Source organism: Bufo gargarizans, chromosome 4, assembly GCF_014858855.1.
Source record: "Bufo gargarizans isolate SCDJY-AF-19 chromosome 4, ASM1485885v1, whole genome shotgun sequence".
In the NCBI taxonomy this organism is placed as follows: domain Eukaryota; kingdom Metazoa; phylum Chordata; class Amphibia; order Anura; family Bufonidae; genus Bufo; species Bufo gargarizans.
Genome location: NC_058083.1, coordinates 180,955,772 through 180,966,315, shown reverse-complemented (window position 1 = coordinate 180,966,315; position 10,544 = coordinate 180,955,772).

The window sequence follows — 10,544 nt, the reverse complement described above, 5'->3', positions numbered from 1 at the left end:
CCATTGTGATGTCACAGCAGTTACCTGACATAAACACTGTTGTGATGTTACAGCAGTTACCTGACAAAAACCTCATTGTGATGTTACACCAGCTACCTGACAGAAACAACCTTGTGATGTCACACTAGTTAGCTGACAGAAACAAGCACCCTTGTGATGTCACAGCAGTTACCTGACAGAAACACCATTGACATCTCACAGAAGTTACCTGACAGAAACACTATTGTGATGTCACACCAACTTTCTGACAGAAACACCCCTGTTATGTCACAGCAGTTACCTGACAGAAACAACCTTGTGATGTCACAGCAGTTACCTGACAGAAAAACCATTGTGATGTCACAGCAGTTACCTGACAGAAACACTGTTGTGATGTCATAGCAGTTACCTGACAGAAACACTGTTGTGATGTCACAGCAGTTACCTGACAAAAACACCATTGTCATCTCACAGAAGTTACCTGACAGAAACACTATTGTGATGTCACACCAACTTCCTGACAGAAACACCCCTGTGATGTCACAGCAGTTACCTGACAGAAACAAACAACCTTGTGATGTCACAGCAGTTACCTGACAGAAAAACCATTGTGATGTCACAGCAGTTACCTGACAGAAACACTGTTGTGATGTCATAGCAGTTACCTGACAGAAACACTGTTGTGATGTCACAGCAGTTACCTGACAGAATCACTGTTGTGATGTCACACCAGTTGCCTGACAGAAACACCCTTGTGATGTCATTGCAGTTACCTGACAGAAACACAGTTGTGATGTGAAAGCAGTTACCTGATAGAAACACCCTTGTGACGTCCAGGGCCGTCTTTAACGCGGGGCAAAAGGGGCAGCTGCCTCGGGCCCAGTTGCTCCTGGGGGGCCAAAGGCAGCTGCCTCTTGAGCCCCGCTGGCCACTGCCCACAAATTCAATTACATCGTCCGGAGGACCAGGAAGCAGTGAAGGCTTTGTACTCACCGCTTCCTGGTCCTCGGCTGTCGGCTGTGCAGGGCTTCTGACGGCATGAGGCGCTCTGTGATGTCACGCTGTGCGCAGCCTTCACAGCACAGCTGACAGCAGGAGGATTCAGATTGCGCTGGAGGAGAGGAGTGGCGGCGTCCAGGAGCCGGAAAGGTAAGTGTTTTTTTTATTTTATATTTATGAGGCTGACGGACACTTCTGGGGGCTGGTGAGAGGCACTGGGGGCTGGTGGAGAGGCTGCTGGGAGCTGATGAGAAGCTACTGGGGGCTGATGAGAGGCTACTGGGGGCTGCTATAAGGCTACTGGGGGCTGCTATGAGGCTAATGGTGGCTGCTATGAGGCTACTGGGGGCTGCTATAAAGCTACTGGGGGATATGAGGCTACTGGGGGCTGATATGAGGCTACTTGGGGCTGATGAGAGGCATGGAGCTCTTATCTGAGGTCTGATTGGGGGTCATTCATATTGTGGTCTGAGCTGAGGTCTGATTGGAGGTCTGAGCTGAGGTCTTATTGGGGTCTTATTAACATTAGGGATCTTATTAGAGCTGTTAGCTGAGGTCTAATTAACATTGGGGGTCTGATTGGTGGTCTGACCTGAGGTATAATGAAAAATATTTTTTTTCTTATTGTCCCCCTCTAAAACCTAGGTGCATCTTATGGGCTGGTGCGTCTTATAGGGTGAAAAATACGGTGGGTGAAAAATACGGTACTTGCTTGCTCCTCCTCCCTACCTCCCCTGCCTTTTGCGTACGCCACTCGCCGTGACGTCACGCGGAGGCACTGCAACGCTAGGGTGAGCCGAGCCCCAGTCTCCTTCCTGAACTGAAGAGCAGTGCCCACTTCCAGCCCTGAGCCCAGCTGCCCAGAGCACTGAGCCTGCTGCGTCTTCAGAACTGTAAGTATTTACAGTAATTCATTGTAAGTTTTTTATATACAGTACAGACCAAAAGTTTGGACACACCTTCTCATTCATAGAGTTTTCTTTATTTTCATGACTATGAAAATTGTAGATTTACACTGAAGGCATCAAAACTATGAATTAACACATGTGGAATTATATACATAACAAAAAAGTATGAAACTGAAAATATGTCATATTCTAGGTTCTTCAAAGTAGCCACCTTTTGCTTTGATTACTGCTTTGCACACTCCTGGCATTCTCTTGATGAGCTTCAAGAGGTAGTCAACTGAAATGGTCTTCCAACAGTCTCGAAGGAGTTCCAAGAGATGCTTAGCACTTGTTGGCCCTTTTGCCTTCACTCTGTGGTCCAGCTCACCCCACCCCAGGTCATCTGGCGCAGCACCCCATCACTCTCCTTCATGGTCAAATAGCCCTTACACAGCCTGGAGGTGTGTTTGGGGTCATTGTCCTGTTGAAAAATAAATGATGGTCCAACTAAACGCAAACTGGATGGAATAGCATGCCGCTGCAAGATGCTGTGGTAGCCATGCTGGTTCAGTATGCCTTCAATTTTGAATAAATCCCCAACAGTGTCACCAGCAAAGAACCCCCACACCATCACACCTCCTCCTCCATGCTTCACGGTGGGAACCAGGCATGTAGAGTCCATCGGTTCACCTTTTCTGCATCACACAAAGACACGGTGGTTGAAACCAAAGATCTCTCATTTGGACTCATCAGACCAAAGCACAGATTTCCACTGGTCTAATGTCCATTCCTTGTGTTCTTTAGCCCAAACAAGTCTCTTCTGCTTGTTGCCTGTCCTTAGTTTCCTAGCAGATATTCTACCATGAAGACCTGATTCACACAGTCTCCTCTTAACAGTTGTTCTAGAGATGTGTCTGCTGCTAGAACTCTGTGTGGCATTGACCTGGTCTCTAATCTGAGCTGCTGTTAACCTGCGATTTCTGAGGATGGTGACTTGGATGAACTTATCCGCAGCAGCAGAGGTGACTCTTGGTCTTCCTTTCCTGGGGCGGTCCGCATGTGAGACAGTTTCTTTGTAGCGCTTGATGGTTTTTGTGACTGCACTTGGGGACACTTTCAAAGTTTTCCCAATTTTCGGACTGACTGACCTTCATTTCTTAAAGTAATGATGGCCACTCGCTTTTCTTTACTTAGCTGCTTTTTTCTTGCCATAATACAAATTCTAACAGTCTATTCAGTAGGACTAATAGCTGTGTATCCACCTGACTTCTCCACAACGCAACTGATGGTCCCAACCCCATTTATAAGGCAAGAAATCCCACTCATTAAACCTGACAGGGCTCAGCTGTGAAGTGAAAACCATTTCAGGTGACTACCTCTTGAACCTCATCAAGAGAATGCCAAGAGTGTGCAAAGCAGTAATCAAAGCAAAAGGTGGCTACTTTGAAGAACCTAGAATATGATATATTTTCAGTTCTTTCACACTTTTTTGTTATGTATATAATTCCACATGATGTGTTAATTCATAGTCTTGATGCCTAAAGTGTGAATCTACAATTTTCATAGTCATGAAAATAAAGAAAACTCTTTGAATGAGAAGGTGTGTCCAAACTTTTGGTCTGTACTGTATATATATATATATATATATATATATATATATGTAAAACTTGTTTTATGTAAGTAAGAGTGCTGGGTGGTTGGAGAGGGGGGGTGGAGAAGGGGGAGAGAGGGGTGGATGAAGGGGTTAGTAGTACAGTACTATCTGCACATTGTAAAAAAAAATATCTGCAAAATACTATATATTTGTGTCAGAAGTTATGCTTTTTTTATATTTAGTATAATGTTACAGCCATTTTATTTGATACTTTTGCGCTGATTCTTTTTTTTTCTCTATATTAATGGACACTATAGTCACCAGAACCACAACAGCTAAACGTAGTAGTTCTGGAGTCTATAGCATGTCTCTGCAAGCTTTTTAATGTAAACACTGCCTTTTCAGAAAAAAAGGTTTATATGTATAGGCGTACAATACCTAGGAAAGCATAAAGAAAGCGCACCATAGCGTAGTATATTCCAGTTGATTATGGCAGATTGATAGAACTAAAAAATGTAGGCTCACCTTAAGGAGTTGTGCTATCAATAGGCACAACTCTACTGTAGGTTTAGCACTTTTCGTGCAAACTCCTGCGTCCACTTGTCGGTTTATGCTGCCGTAATATCCAAAAGTTCCGGAAAGGATGCCCAATCTTCCCCAAAAGACAAAGTAGTAGTGGTATCAGGATACAATCAAGGCGCAAAATACACCGGCCAGGACACTCGCATGAAAAATAAGAATCTTCTTCTTTATTGAGTTTTTTCTTTTTTATATCAAATAAAACAAACAACGCGTTTCGGGGGTACTCAAGCCCCCTTCATCAGGTTCAAAAAGACTCAATTGATTTGTTTTATTTGATATAAAAAAGAAAAAAACTAAATAAAGAAGAAGATTCTTATTCTTCATGCGAGTGTCCTGGCCGGTGTATTTTGCGCCTTGATTGTATCCTGATACCGCTACTATTTTTTAGAAAAAAATACAGTATTTATATTACTGCCAAGGAACACCTCTAGTGGCCACATGCTAAGGTGTGGGGAGGCGGGATCCATGGGGCCCAAGTAAAATCTTGCCCAGGGTCCAATCAATATTAAAGACGGCCCTGGTGATGTCATAGCAGTTACCTGACAGAAACACCGTTGTGATGTGACAGGAGTTACCTAATACACACCACCTTGTGATGTCACAGTAATCATCGTGCCTGCTAAGAAGAGCTCATAATTCCCATCCATGTCACAAGTGTATCTGATGTAAATACATCTGATGTCACAGAAGCTCACCTGGCTACATGCACACAACCACGCCATGTTTTGTAGTCCACAAATTGCGGATCTGCAAAACACGGATGTGCCCATGTGCGTCCCCCAATTTGCGGAAAAGAACAGGCTCTATATTATAGAAATGAGGTATGGCAACCTCTCCACTCAGGAACGGACGGGATCTTTAAAGACACAACTTCCATGCATATAAGGATGAAGCCCTTTCCCTATCACAGCTCACGGTTCGTGTTTTTTTCTCAGGGGATGTGTCCTTTCTGCTGCAGCTCTCTCCCTGTAACTGTTACCACTTCAACAGTAGATCCAGCTAGTGGTAGTTGAAGGATGGAACTGAGCATGTGCAACCAACTCAGTAGGTGGACTTGCACATTACCATACACATTAAACACTAGGGGTCACCATTATAATGAAGTAAAGCGAATATCTCACAAATGGAAACATTTTTGTAACAGAAAGTAAACTACAGAAGTAACTAGTTTTTCATACTGAATTATATCAAAATAAAGGTGGGTTCACACTAGCGTTATAGAGTCCAACAGGGTTATAACGGAACATAAAGGAATCCATAGGATGGGAAAACATAATGGATCCGTCTGGATCCCGTTAAAAAAAGTCCTGTCGACAGGGCTTTGTTTTCCGTCTTGCATAACGGGAACCAGACGGATCTGTTGTGATTCGCATAGACTTCTATTAGAACGGAGAGCAAACGGAATGCCTTTTAAAGGCGTCCGTTTTGCATTCCGTCATAATGCAAGTCTATGGACAGCAAAACGGATCCGTCCTTCCGTCTTATGGATTCCGCTATGTTCCGTTATAACCCTGTTATAACGGAAAGCCATAACGGACTCCATAACACTAATGTGAACCCGCCCTAACATTTACTGATGGCATAACCCCTTTAATGCAGATGAATGCAGTGATTGCATCCATAAAGTGTTGGTGTTGCTCAGACCTACCAAACCAACCACAGCAAAATAGAAGGTGGAAATGTATTAGTTAACTAAAAAAGCTTCCATCGTCCCTGATAACTTGCAATCCATGCTGAAAAGGAATCATGTCAGATAAAACACACGCATAAAAGCTTGATGCGTTTATTAAAATATACACATTTTGGTAGAGTGAATTTTCAGATAGTAGCTTCAAATCTGTAGATTTAACACACAATAGATTGAAAATAAGTTACTCCATAATAGAGATGCATACATTTATCTCTCTTCAGATACAATGACCCATTGTCCAGTGCACCAATGGGACTTAAAATCCACAAAAATAACAAATCCAACAAATACAGCTTTGTTAAGTAGGAAAAATAACGCAACAAAGCAAGTGCAAAAAAACAACAAACAAACCACCAGATACGGAGCAGACGGTAAGGAATACAGTAGACATGGCAAGCTGACACTGCAATATAAAACAGAACTTTTACAATAACATTGCCAGATTGGAGAACAGACACTGCAACCTGTAGCTCCCCGAATGTCATGATCAATACTAAGAAGACAATTTACATGTGGGATATTACATTTAGAAATATAAAAACCTGTTTGTATTACTTTTTATGTATTTTCTTTAGGTTAGAATAAATACACTAGACGGACGATATATAAACATATGTAAACTTTGTGCCCACTAGACGCCTTTGTTTATGCAGCTCACACGGATATCTGACAGTAAGAAATTTTGCGTTTATAATAGCAAAATATGCCATGCCACATCACCAATATCACAGCCAAGAGCGATCACATAAATGCAAACTGAATGGAGCCCCATTACTATACAGTTCACGTGCCGACATTCAGATCCAAATTATTTTCTCACCAGAAATGATTTCAGCATAGGAAATTCTCCGCTGATATGAGGGTACAATGATACACTCCTTGGAAACAATGTGTTTGTACTCAAGACATAATTTTGGGTATAAATTCTCATTACTATTCATATGGGGAAAATATGTATAGCTATGGCCTCTAGGGTCACTTCCCAAATGCATTGCAATCTCTGCAGTCCTCTTGAGCTGTTGACTCATGAATGTGATCACTATGCGTATCTCCCATCAGTCCTGTTTTATCAGATATAACAATTTAGATGTAGTGCTATTTTTTGTAATCCTGGACAACCCCTTTAAGGCTAGGTCTACACGACGACATTTGTTGCGCGACAGATAGGGCGCAACAGTTGTCGCGCGACATTTTGTTGCACCAATGTCGCGCAACAATTTTTATAATGGCAGTCTATGGTGTCGCACTGCAACATGCGACATGTTGCGACTGCGACGCGACAGTCGCAGAAAAATCCATCTTGAATGGATTTTCTGCGACTGTCGCGTCGCAGTCGCAGCATGTCGCATGTTGCAGTGCGCCACCATAGACTGCCATTATAAAAATTGTCGCGCGACATTGGTGCAACAAAATGTCGCGCGACAAATGTCGTCGTGTAGACCTAGCCTAAATGTTCTGTGATTTAGGATTAGGATATTGGGAGTTATAAGTACATTTTTGTATATATACTGTAATGACTTTTTTTCATATTTTGTTATGTTGCGGACTTGTGCTAAAATAAAATAAAAATTAAATAAAAACATTCACATTTTTCCAAACGATGTTGCAAATAAAGATGAGCGAATTTCATATTTTGAAATTCGTTCACGCTTCGTTTGGTGGTAAAAGCAGAATTGCATTATGGATTCAGTTACCACGGCGCATAACGCAATTCTATGACAGAATGCATAACGGAATGCCTTTAAAGGCATTTCATTATTAATTCTGTCATAATAGAAGTGTATGGGCTGCATAACGGATCAGTCCCTTTTCTGTTATGCAGGGGAGTCCTCTCCTGCATGACGTAAACCAGTCGGATCCGTTATGCAGCCCATAGACTTCTATTATGACGGAATGCCTCTAAAGGCATTCCGTTATGCATTCTATCATAGAATTGCGTTATGGTCCGTGGTAATGGAATCCATAACGCAATTCTGCTTTTACCACCAAACGAAGCACAAACAAATTTCATAATATGAAATTCTCTCATCCCTAGTTGCAATCAATACCCCATAATGACAAAGAACACAGCACAATCAAAATTTTTGCTAATTTTTTTAAAACGAAAAGCCAAAATCTTGCATGGACACAAGTATACAGACTCTACTCTTCTGAAACCCCTTTGGCAGTGATTACACAGTCCAGTCTTGTTGGGTATGATGCAACAAGGTTTGCATATCTGGATTTAGGGATTTTCTGCCATTCTTCTCTGCAGATCCTCTCAAGCTCTGTAAGGTTGGATGGGGACCATCAGTGGACAGCCATTTTCAGGTCTCTCCAGAGATGTTCAATTGGATTTAAGTGAGGGTTCTGGTGTGGTCACTCAAGGACATTCATAGAGTTGTCCCTAAGCCACTTCTGTGTTGACTTGGCTCTGTGTTTAGGGTCATTGTGTTGTTGGAAGGTGAACCTTCAGTCCAGTCTGAGGTCCAGAATACACTAGGTTTTGAGAATATGTGTTTGCTCCATTCAGCTTTCCCTCAACACTGTCTCCCTGTCCCAGCCAATGAAAACACCTCCACAGCATGATGGTGCCACCACCATGTTTCCCTATAGGGATGGTATTGTGCAGGTAATGAGCACTGCCTGGTTCCCTCCAGACAAAGTTCAATCTTGGTTTCATCAGAGAATTTTGTTTCTCAAAGTCTGAGAGTGCTTTTTTGCAAACCTTTATGTGTCTTTTACTAAGGAAAGGCTTATTTCTGGCCACTTTGTCATAAAGCTCAGATTGGTGGAGTCCTGCAGACAAGATGCATTGCCAGCTATAAGACCTTATATAGACAGGGGTGTGTATTTCCAAATTATGTCCAATTAAGTAAATTTAACACCATTGAACGCCAATTAAGGTGTAGAAACATCTCAAAGATGATCAAGAGAAATAGGAGGCCATAGTAAATGGTCTGAATACTTATATCCAGGTGAAATTTTATTTTTTATTTTAATAAATTTGCAAACATTCTAAAATTCAGTTTTTACTGGGGAAAAACTTTTTGGTTTAGCACAAAGCCATAACATAACAAAATGTAAAACAAGTGAAAGTGTATGAAGACTTTCCGAATGTTCTGTATACAATAGGTGTCATTTACTAAAGATTTGGGTTTCACAGTCTTAATGTAAAGCCTGCTTGCAAAACATGCATCCAGTTTATTAAAGATGTGCAGGCCTCTTAGTAAATATGTTGCATTTGTGATGTCAGTGCACCTAGATTCCAGTTATAATTTACACCAGTTTCCTGGTATAAATTATAATAAATGTGTCGAGGTGTGGTGGCTATGCCCTAGGCATTGGTGAATCGATCTGTACAAATTGATTCATTCATCAAATAGAGTTGCTGCTCGTGAAAAAGCTCCCCTCTGCCATTTGATTCGCAGGGCCAGACATCTCACCAGGCCCTGACAATATCATGGCTTCTTCACTGCACTGAATAGGGGTGCAAGCACAGAGTCTCTGCTTCCGTACTGCAGCAGGGACTGTTCATGCGCCGTTACCTGGAAGTGTAGCAGCAAATGCACAGTATCGGCAGCAGAGCCTCTGCACAGGAGATTGTCAATGAAGCAGCAGAAGGAAAATATAGCAGCAGAGACAGCCCCTCGAGGCTGGAAATCCCCCAATATGTTGCCATCTAAGAACTGGGCTAAAGGCAAAAGAAGCTAAAATATGGTAGAATTACCTAACTTATTCCTATGTAGCTTAATTTATTAATATAAATGAATCTCGCCCAACAGATATCGCTGTTACCACCATTTATCAAAAATGCCGTATTCTGAAGTTATAAGCCTACCAGTGCATCCTGTGTTAAATCAGTTTCGATATTCAGCTGCTGTAAGTTATGTCCTGCATTGGATTCTTATAATGTAGGATGTAGGAAACCTCATTGGTAAGAACAAGGGGCATGGTGGCCAAGACACATCTCACTGCCCTAAGGCATGATGGAATAGCAGACACATGACAAACTAAAGTAGTATTCAAGCATGGGGGATAAAAGAAAACTGCAAATGAAAAACAAAACAATCTAAGAAGGAATGGGAGCTAGAGTAATTGATGAAAATAAACTTTAGAGCAAAAAGTACTTTATGGCGCATCCTCTTTAACTCATTGCTTTGTAAAACACAGAGGATTCATGAAAACAAGGTGCATCCTGTTGATAATTTTAATATAGAGTAAAAAAAAATGTAAGGTCAGGTGGTATTTTCTACAACTTTTCTAAGTAGAGAATTAACTAAAAATGTTCAGAAGAGGTGTAGCTACAAGTTATAGGGTCTGGTGTAGCAGATAGTGGTATCACATAGCAGAAGTGCAATCTGCATAGTATTTATTCATTTAACACATTTTTTATAGTGCCACTATATTCTGCAGCGCTTTACAGACATTAGTATCACACTGTCCGCAAGGGGCTCTCAATCTAAGTTCCCCATCAGTATGTCTTTGGAGTGTGGGAGGAAACCGGAGTACCCAGAGGAAACCCATGCACACACGGGAACATACAAACTCCATGCAGATGTTGTCCTTGGTTGGATTCGAACCCAGGACCCCAGTGCTGACCACTGAGCCACCATGCTGCCCCTAATCTAGTATTACTAGATTATCACAGAAAAAGGAACAATTTTGTACCTGAGTAGGCCATCCTAGCCTTTTGGGGCTTGTAGAACCTTGTGAGTATTTTAACGCTTACTATTCAGTCAAGCATATCAAAGAAATAAACCTTTCGACTATGTTCATATGGGAACAGCATTAAGAGAACTGTGGTTAGAGCAATACAAAAAGAAAACTGTGA